Consider the following 10,661-nt stretch of genomic DNA (forward strand, 5'->3'; position numbering starts at 1 on the left):
GCTGGAGAAACTTTAGAGCAGAAAAACCAACTCCTCTGTAGAGAGAACATTCTTTAAAATATAACTTTTAAATATTAAAGGGTAAAAACAGTGTAATGTGGAAAAATACAGCAGGTATATAGTAATTATCCATATTTTTTTAATGGAGAAGTTTAGAGATCAATAAAGGAAGAGGAAGAGGAAGAGGTTGAGGGAGGGCATGGTGGTTGAAGAATATGGACTCCTGGAGAGAATTGCATGTGAGTCGGTGGCAAGCACATTGTATCTAAGGTGCATCTCTACTTTCTGCCATATGAAGAAAAGAGGCCTACTTTCACTCTCTCCACCTCACTCTATACTAAGCAATTTAGTACTAATAAAACCATTTTGTCCATCCTTTACACATTTGAATATATTCTTGGTTCTTCCATTGTGTGGTAAAGGCTTCCAATTTAAGATTCCTTTACCTAAATCATATCAAAAGTTGAGTTCATTTTAAACTTAGACTTTATATGTTAAAACTTCCATTTTTCTCCCTGCCAACTACCCAATATTTTATGGCAAGACATACCCCAGTGCACAAAACTTTTTAGATAAATTTAGTTTAACAATCAGGTTATCTATTATTTATTGATAAAATTAATTGTATAGTAATGTGTGACATTATTTAGTAGTTATTATATTTATATTGGTTGATTTATTTCATTATTGTTAACAACTCATGATTAAAAGTTAACCAATGCAAATGTAATAATTAATAAATCATATCATACGATATTATGTAATTAAATTTATTTATAATGGTAAATTGAATTTACCTGAAATTTTATCTTTTACTTCTTAATTAGTTGAGACACGAGAGTGGAAATGTTAGTATGATGTACATTTGGCATCTACCACTTTAGTTAGTGTTAATTTTACTCATCATGACTAGTTTTGTTCATGTTACTTGATAATTGGAGAACACCTAAAAGTGTTGGAGTAGTAAGATCATTATAATTGAATGACTAAAATGAAATTCAATGGCCATTTTGTGAAATCTAATCCTTTAATCTTCCAACATAGTACAAAAGTATTTGAGAACTCTTGCATATGATGATAATACACTTGGGTATTGAATTATTATTTTGAAAGATTTTTCATGTTGTGCATGGAAATGATGAGAAGGTGTATGGTCATCAATGCTGCTATATGCAGGGGAGCAAAGTTCCACTGCAGCCCACAACATCATGCTGTATAATGACATTAGGGTTCCAAAAGTCACCCCTCATTGCCCCCTTTTCTTGATCATGGCTCAAAAAAAGGGTGTTTAAATTGATTACATTTATAATGAGCATGTGGGTATTATGTAATTTATAATTGTGGTCAAGCCTCCTTTTATTTCTCTATGAAACAACATGATTCTACTTTACCATAATACATTATAATTCAATCAAAGCAAATCTAAAGATAGATTAATCATATTCTGAAAATAAATTAAAATGTATAAACTCAAAAATAGTGACTGAATGTCACATTATATGGCCGTTTAAACTCTGTTTTGGGATTGCATTTGGAAAAAGCAATGTACAAAAGAAAAATTAACTCTTTTAAGTTTAAAAGATTACTTTCAAAGAAAAGATAAAGTGATATTTTTTATAAAAGTAAATTTGATAAAAATATTTTATAAAATTTGTAAAAATTAAGTTTTACTAATGTTGCCCTTATATGAAAAAAAATAAAATATAAATAATAAAATATTTATTTTTTTAGGTTTTCTTTTCATCTTACTTTTTACTAAAGAAAGCCTAAAAGGGTTCCAAAATGAACAAATAAGTAAAAAGGAAGATGAAATATTTAAGTCTTCCTTTTTCAATCTTTATTCTGTTCAGAAGAGGAAATGAAAATGAAATTATTGAATTATTGCCAATTACTGGCCATGGGTTAAATATATTTATTTTTGATGGTCAAACATTTAATAATGAAATTAAAATTTCAAATTTTTATTTTAAATAAATATAATTTATTTTATACTTTATAATTTTTTAAATTAATATATTATTATATTAACCATATCTATAATAAAAAAAACTCCACTCATTCCATCAAAATATGTGCATTATTTGTGCAGCTCAAGAAAGCAAGATTCTTCTATTTATTTTATAATTCTTTTCTAATATTTAAAAAAAAAACAATTATGCAAAGAATAATTACATATTTTTATTTAAAAGATTACAATTTGTTAGTATAAATATAATGGCTTGAATTGGAACCAATTATTGAGACTGACTCCCTATTCAAATCAATATTTTCTTAAAATATAAGTTTGAAAAGAATCCTACTAAAATCCTGAAATATTATGTTTAATCCTAATATTCTTGATGATGTTAATTTTTACATTTATATTATATGTATTTAGTATATTATTATTTAAATTATACATATTTTAGTTTTTAAATAAAGATACATATTTTTAAATCAAAAAAATATTTATTATTAAAATAGTAACAATAATTTTAGAAACTCGAAATAAGTTGGAAATGAGGAGATCTGTCTTAGCTACTTTTCTTAACGAAAGGTAAAACCTACTTTTGGTCCTTAAATTTTTTCAAATTTATTTGGGTTGGTCATTATAGATTTATTGCATTAAAAAAATTATTTTTATTTTTGTCATTTTTAACTAAGATTTTATAAAAAATGCGACGCTTAATATTAGTTCATCGAATCTCTAATTTTTTATCATATTTTATTTTAGTTTTTGTTCTAAATATTTACATATATTGAAATCCTATTTAAAATAACAATTAAAAATATAAACAGTAAAATAAAAAAAAAATAATAGTGTTAATATGACATTAATCACGTTTATAAAATAATTATCTTTTAATACAACAATACTAAAGAGGTAAGATGAAATGTATTTATCAGTTGGATAGAATATTGTAAAAATTCAGCTTGGTAGATTCAAACTATTACATGCAGTTTTATTTAGTATGCAATTGTTTTATTAGCTTGGTGAATTGAAAATAAATTTCTCTATTATGTAGTTAAATTGAATACCAATATAATGTAATTGTAGTGATTTTATTTTCTGTTGTATAATTTTAAATTAACTCTAGTCCAATTTATTTAGGTTAGAAAAAAAATTTAATTATTTAAAAATAAGAAATTTTAGAATCTCCATAATTTCGTACCGTAATGTGCCGAATCGAACCATCTCGAAAAACTGATACAGTTTAAGACGGAGTCTTTTATGCTACGGTTATTCTAAAGATTCAATTTTAATATTCTGACATTTGGTACGGTTTTGGAGATTTTCAAATCGCTGAATTTTTTCGAACCGTGCTCATCTCTGGTTTTATTGAAACTCAAAAGGATTTTGATATCATAAAAAAATACAGAGATCAACATATGTATTAAACCAAACTTAAGGGAGTAAATAGCATTTAATTCTAAAAATTTAAGCTTAAGAGTTTGACATATACTTCAAAAATAAAGAATGCATTAGAGTATCATTTTATAATATAACTCTTTAAAATAAAGAGTCTGACATATATAAAAAGTGTATTGAAAATGCTCTAACAAGTCATCATATATTAAAACCTTAGAATAATATTGTTATGATGGTTCTATGTGTGAAACATGCCACTATTAGTCATTCCATAAATGAAAGTGACTATCAAGCATGTGAAAAGTGAAACAGGTTTAAACGTCAATTTGCTTCCTCAACTTGAAGTGAATAGCCAATTTATTCGAATTTTAAATTCACCAACTTGACAAAAACAAATTCAATCCAAATTTCCATGAAATTAAAAAGATTGGATTCCACACATCACGCAAAACAAGTGAACGAAGGACTCACCTAATGAATAAGTAAAGCTCTTTTTAGTCTTTAAACTTTATATTATATATTAAACTTAGTAAGATAATTTATATAATAAAATTTTATTTTAATACAATCTAAAAATAATATCTAAAAAAATAATTAAATTATTAATTTTAATAAAAAAAACTAAATTAACTAACAAAATTAAATTCAAGCAAATTTAAATTTTTATTAAAATTAGAAAAAAATAATTTTTAAAATAATTAATCTTAATTTCTATTATTTTTAGTATATTTTAGTCAAATAAATAAGAAAATTAATGATTAGTTACTATTATTTAATTTAAATTATTTAGTAATTTCATTTATATTGAGTTTGATACTCAATATAAAGTTTTAAGGACTACAGTAAATTTTACTTATTCCTTAGATAATTTAATTGAACTTTTACTTGCTTTGTATGACGTGTGGATTCCAATTTCTTAATCTTGTAAGAAGTTGGACTAAATTAGCCGCTTTTGTTAAGTTGACGGGTGAAGTGGGCAAAAAATTTAAAATCCAAATAAATTAGCCATTGACTCTAAGTTGACGTAGCATATTGAAGTAAATCACTTTAATAAATATGTATTAAATTTAAAATAAATATAAAATTCTGACACTTTAGATCAGAAAATTATAGGACAAAATATTCTAGTCTTTTCTGGATTTTATTGAATCAGTTTAGGTGGTAACTTGATAAAACTAAAAATTTAGTGCTAAAATTTTAAGTTTTGAATTTTAAATGATGAATATAATAAATACTAAGATTGTTAAGTATTGAATTTAATTATCCTAATTGATAGCTCTAACTACTGAAAGTTATTAACAAATTTTACTACACATATATAATAGTGTAATATTAGTTTTTGAGATTTAGCCATTAAATATATCTTTAAGATTATATAAAAAATAAAATAAAAATTGAAAACAACAATCATGTAATAAAAATAATATTTTCATAGATATATAAAACAACAGCATAAAAGCCAATAATAATAATAATTTAAATATACATTAAGACAGATAAATGATCTTTGGTTTATTGGTGATAATTTTAAAACATATTAAAAGTATCAATATCATTCCACTAAAAAATATGAAAGAAATCCAATAATTTAGTCTTTTAAGTAGAAAATAGAAGTTAACTATTGTAACTTGCCATTTTTTAAATGGTTTTTAACTTAATTGATACTGTTAAATTGGGTCGTTATCATATTATTTTAAAAGTAATAAGTCATGATTTTAATTATAAGTTTGATTTTTAAAAAGTATATTAATTTTGTTAAATCTAAAAGATATTATATCAATTTATAATGTAAAAAAGGCTAATTATTAATTGATTTAAATGTTAAAAATATTATAGTGAACGAACAAAATAAATCTATTTGATAAAAATAAAAGCGAAAAGCTTATAAAATTTGAGCTAACATGCTTGATTTAACTTTATTTATTGATGTTACAAATTAAGTATTTGATTAGGTAATAATAATCTCATTGTGATTGAAAAACTTAAATAATTGAATGAACTAAAAGTCATCGTGAACATCAATTAATGAGTGAAAATTTTTTATAGAGCTATGAATAGTAAGATAAGAGATATTTTGTGGGAAATTAAACTAAGGACTTAGAAAGCTAAGTGGTTTGAAAATTCTCAAATGCTCAAGTAATTGAAAGCTGTAAATTACAAGATATACTTGTGCATAATTTAAAATAATAGAAATGATAAATTGTAAAAGAAGTGACTTAATTGAACAAAGTAATTGAATATATAATACATATATTTAGTTGAAAACTTGAAATGTATTATAATTAAAAGATGAGAACTTGAAAGCTTGAAGACTTAGCATCCCCCGCCCGTTGGCTCGATAAAGTTAAATGTTGATGGCAGTGTTAAAGACGACAAGGCGGGAGCTGGCGGGCTTATCCATGACTCTAATTGTAACTGGATTTCAGACTTCGTCCAGTTTATTGGTGATTGTCTAGTTTTAGAGGCGGACCTCTAGAGTATCCACAATAACTTAGCATTGGCTTGGGATTTTGGCCATTGTCGTATTCTTGTGGAATTTGATTCAAAGGAAGCAGTAGATATGCTGACTATTTCTGCTAGTGCTACTGGAAATAAGTGCAATCTCACTTTTGTGATTCAGTCCTCTATAGCTAAGGACTGGCAAGTTCAAATTCATCATGTTTTTCATGAAGGGAATTAGTGTGCAGACTCGGTCCGTAAGCAAGCTTATAGAGTTCAATGGAAATTATCAATCTATCCTCTCCTCATTCTGGGTTAAAGGAGCTCTTGTTATCTAATGCTTTGGGCACTAGCTTTATTAGGTTGTAGCTTTTGTGTCTCGGGCTTTGGCCTGGTTTTTTTTTTCACAAAAAAAAGACTATTTTTCTCCGGTTCAATTTAGCACTGTAACTTTATGCTTAACTTCTTTTAAAACTTTGATAATGATTTTTAGGTCATGGACTAAAAATTCGTGCTTGAATTTTTAGAAATTTTGATTTAAGAATTCATGGCTATAAACTTGCATGGGTACAAGCCATTCTTATAGTAAAGTGGTAAATTCACCTTGATGTATATTTCTCAAGAAATTATGAGGCCACTTATTATATAAACTAATTATCAATAAAAAAACACTAAAAGTAAATCAAATACTCTAAATCAGTATTTTGATATAGACTAATTATCAATACAAAAATACTAAAAATAAATCTAAACACTATAGACTAATATTTTTAAAAAATATAATATTCATAAAACAATTAAATAGACTAATAAAGTAAATATGCAATGACATGATGTATGAAAACTATATGATAAAGACAATATTTAACTTAGCTAAGTATTTAGTAAACCCTTTGTTTTACTTTAAGCCTAGATCTAATTGATGTTCTTTTTACTTCAATTACTCAAGCTAATTATGCAACTAAAGTTTTTTTTCTACCAACATAGATTAAAGTAAAGATGGTGTTTCTAATACATTCAACCTAAATATTTTCATAACAACTACTATTATTAAATCGATATGATGATCAACCAACAATAATAGCTGAAACTAATAAGAATATGAAGGCAAAAAATTCACTCAATAAATGACAAGTTTTATATATAAGTAAAAATGCTAAATTAAACACTTATGGAAACTAGTCTAATATATTTAACCCAACGATCATTGTAATTAAATAGAAAGACATAAAAAAAAAAATAAAGACGCTTTCGAAATCCAGAATCTTTTAAGTAGGAAGATGATTGGTCTTTACCCTCCACTTCTTGAAAAGCTACTTAGATCTTGAAAGAATAATGAAAACTAAAACTAAAGTATTTTTAGAAGATAAACTATAGAGAATTGAAAAAACAAGAATAGTGGACAGATGCATATGAGAGATATAGTGGAGAGCATATAAGAGAGAATTTTCTTACTTTTAGAACTAAATTTACAAAGATATAAAAAGAAGAATTCTCCACCAAGATAAGTTTCTCTAAAGATAAGTATACCAATATAAGTCTATCTAATAGATAAAATAAATATCCTTATTTTTACCAATATTATTCCATAATAATTCTCAATATAAATCCTAATAAAAATATAACTGACTAAGTTGTCTCTATATGAATAGTGATTTTCGGCTAGCTCATTAAAATATCTAGTCCATACGTCTTGGTTTTAGGTCTCGTCAACAACAAGTTTGTTAGGCACATTTATAAGTACTTTTTTCATATTTTTCCTTTTTGGCTAATATTATCTTAAAATAGACAGTAAAGTTTAAGTGAGCTAAAAACACATTTTATGGCTCGAATCTTTAGTATTCTATTATTTATTACCCGCGTCTACTCTTTAGGCAGAATATCGTCACCCATTTTTACTAAGAAATTGAAAGAAACCTCAAAAACGGAAGAAAGGGAGGAAAGTGAGGAAGAAACAAATGTAGAAATAGAAACAACTTCCGAAACGAAGGGGACTAAACAGGGATCCACCGAAGAAGATCCCTCTTCTTCCCTTTTTTCGGAAGAAAAGGAGGATCGGGACAAAATCAGCGAAACGGAAGAGATCCAAGTGAATGGAAAGGAAAAAACAAAGGATGAATTCCATTTTCACTTTTAACGAGACATGCTATAAAAACAGACAACTTTATGAAACTTTTTATCTGGATGAGAAGATTTGGACTTGAGTAGGTTGAAAAAGACATACAACCTTGGTAAGAACGCCGTTCCGCAGAATATATGACCCACGCGCCTTTAGGTTCGTTAAATTCTGTAGGTGGCGTAGCTACCGAAATCAATGCAGTCAATTATGACTCTCCTAGAAGTTGGTTAGCTACCTCTAATTTTGTTCTAGGGTTCTTCCTATTTGTAGGTAATTTATGGCACGCGGGAAGGGCTCGTGCAGCTGCAGCAGGATTTGAAAAGGGAATTGATAGTGATTTTAAACCCGTTCTTTCCATGACTCCTCTTAACTAACTAAGACAAGAGATCAAAATCTAAAGATCTATGAACCAGTCCGTGTTTGACTAGCCAAGCAGACAAACGACCCTACATCTTTTTTCTTCCTCCCGTATTTTTATTTGTATAATAATTTTAATAATTATTTTTTATATAATATAAGTATTTCACATTCACGATGAAATTTATGAAGATTGGTTTGCCTTTTTTTGTTATTCTGTACAAATGAGCTCTTCCTCTAATTTACTAAATAGTGGGACGATACTGACCTTTTTTTATATTTGAAAAATGTTTCAGGAGGGGTCTTTAAAGTAGACGGTGGTTGATATAGTAATCCTTGATCATAATTTCTAGTATGAGTAGCGCGTTCAATATTAAACTTGAACTAGAGACCTCGCCTGTGAAGTAAATCATCGCACCTACGGTCCAACCAATTGGGAGAGAATCATTAGATTCCTTTTCGGGAGCGATTCATCCTTTCCGAATGCAGCATACAATTCTTTGTTGTACTGCGCTCTCCAAGTGTGCTTGTTCTTCCCTTCTTCCTTATCGCGGCAAGTCTTTTTGAAATAACTCCGATGAGAAGAAAAAAGAATGCGTTAAGAGACCAGACCAAGATATATATATACTTTAAAATGAAGTTTAAATAACAACGAGAGGATGATAAAAATAAAAGTTAATTCTTTTAAATACAATGGATTTACAGAATCAAATACAATAAAATTTTTCAATTTCAGAGAGTAAAAATGTATTTTATTTTGCAGTTCGCTTGAATTGAAAGCTTTTAAATTAGAGACTTTATATAATCTATAAATTCAACTTAAATTCATTATCTGGTAAGCAGACAACGCTTAACAAATTCTCATCTTCTAAAATTTCTATTTTTGATAGTTTTAATTTTCTATTTAGGAAAAGAGGAATTCCATAATCTACCATTAAGAAATTGTGAATTGTTGTAGTATTTTTTTAATTTAATGTATCTTTTATAAATTTATATTATTTTAAAATTATTCATAATTTTAAATAAAATCTCATGAGTTTTATATTTAATTTAAATGAATCAATTTTTAAATTCATAAATTTCAATTTCTCAATGCAAAGTCCTCAATGAAATGCCATGCCCAGTTCTTCCATTAAAAAAGAAAAAGAAAAACTCATTTGCTGAAATCTGGTAGTTTCATGGATGACAACTGAGGAAATGTATAAAAGACAAATCTATATCTTAACTTATTTGTTTCATCTTAGTATTTCAAATTTTCAAAAGAAGCTTTTGGGAGAGCTTTATTTATTTATTTTAATAATTAGCAAATCTTTTTATTCAAAAGTTGAAACCTCAAGGTTGAACTTTCAATTTGTGTCCCCTTTTGAAAAGAATCACATATTTTTTTAACTCTGAAAAGGCCCATTAAAAGAAAAAGAGTATATGTGACATAGACAATCTAAAACCTAATTCAAGTGAAATTTGGTCTATTTTCAACAACAAAAGAGAGAAAATCACAAAATAGAGAAAAGGGTCCTCCTCTACCTAATAAAAAATTCTAAAAGAAACAATGAAATGCCTAATAAATAGCTAGACTAAGACCACCATAAATAACACAAAAAGAGGATATGAAATCAAAGGGGTGTGGAGATGATGGAGGAAGAAAAGCAATCATTTGAGTAAAACTATACATACCAATACATACAAGATCCAATCAATTAAACTTTGTCATCTTTCTGACATATACACTAAAGGGTGTCAATAGTTTTCTCCATCCCATTTCCTACTGTCTATCTCTCTGGTCTCTAGGTTCTTGGTGGGCTAAAATCCTTTGTATTATATAAGTGCACTAAAAATAAAAAAAATAAAATAAAAAATTTCATATTTTGACTAACATTAGTACACAGAATGTCTCGGGTTAGAATTTAATGACTCCTCTTAATTATGTTAGTACACGCTTTACCAATGTGCAGTCAGTCACCTTTTCTTGATTCAAGTCCTAAAAGTTCAACCATGACTTTGGGTAATTAAAGAAATGAAAAGGTCAATTTTTTTTTAAAACCCCCTTTTATTTAATTATTTTTCTTTCTCCAGTGACTACCATAATAGAGAAAACAAATGATTTAAATACAAGTGAAAGATACCAACATATTTTATACTATTTACATTTAAAGCCACAATTTTTTTAATGGTGTTTAACTAAACACATGCAAAGCATTTTAGAGTAAACTATAAGCAGAAACTTATTGATTGGATGCATTGAAGAATGCATTTTCTATTTGGACCAAATTCTGCACCCATTAGAACTTCAAGGGTGTTGATATTGTTTTGGTGGAGGTCTAGTTGAGATGTGCTTTAATGCAATTTATTACTTTACCACAAATCATCATATAATTAATATTTATAGTTTTATTATAG

This window comes from Ricinus communis, chromosome 9, assembly GCF_019578655.1.
Source record: "Ricinus communis isolate WT05 ecotype wild-type chromosome 9, ASM1957865v1, whole genome shotgun sequence".
Classification (NCBI taxonomy): Eukaryota; Viridiplantae; Streptophyta; class Magnoliopsida; order Malpighiales; family Euphorbiaceae; genus Ricinus; species Ricinus communis.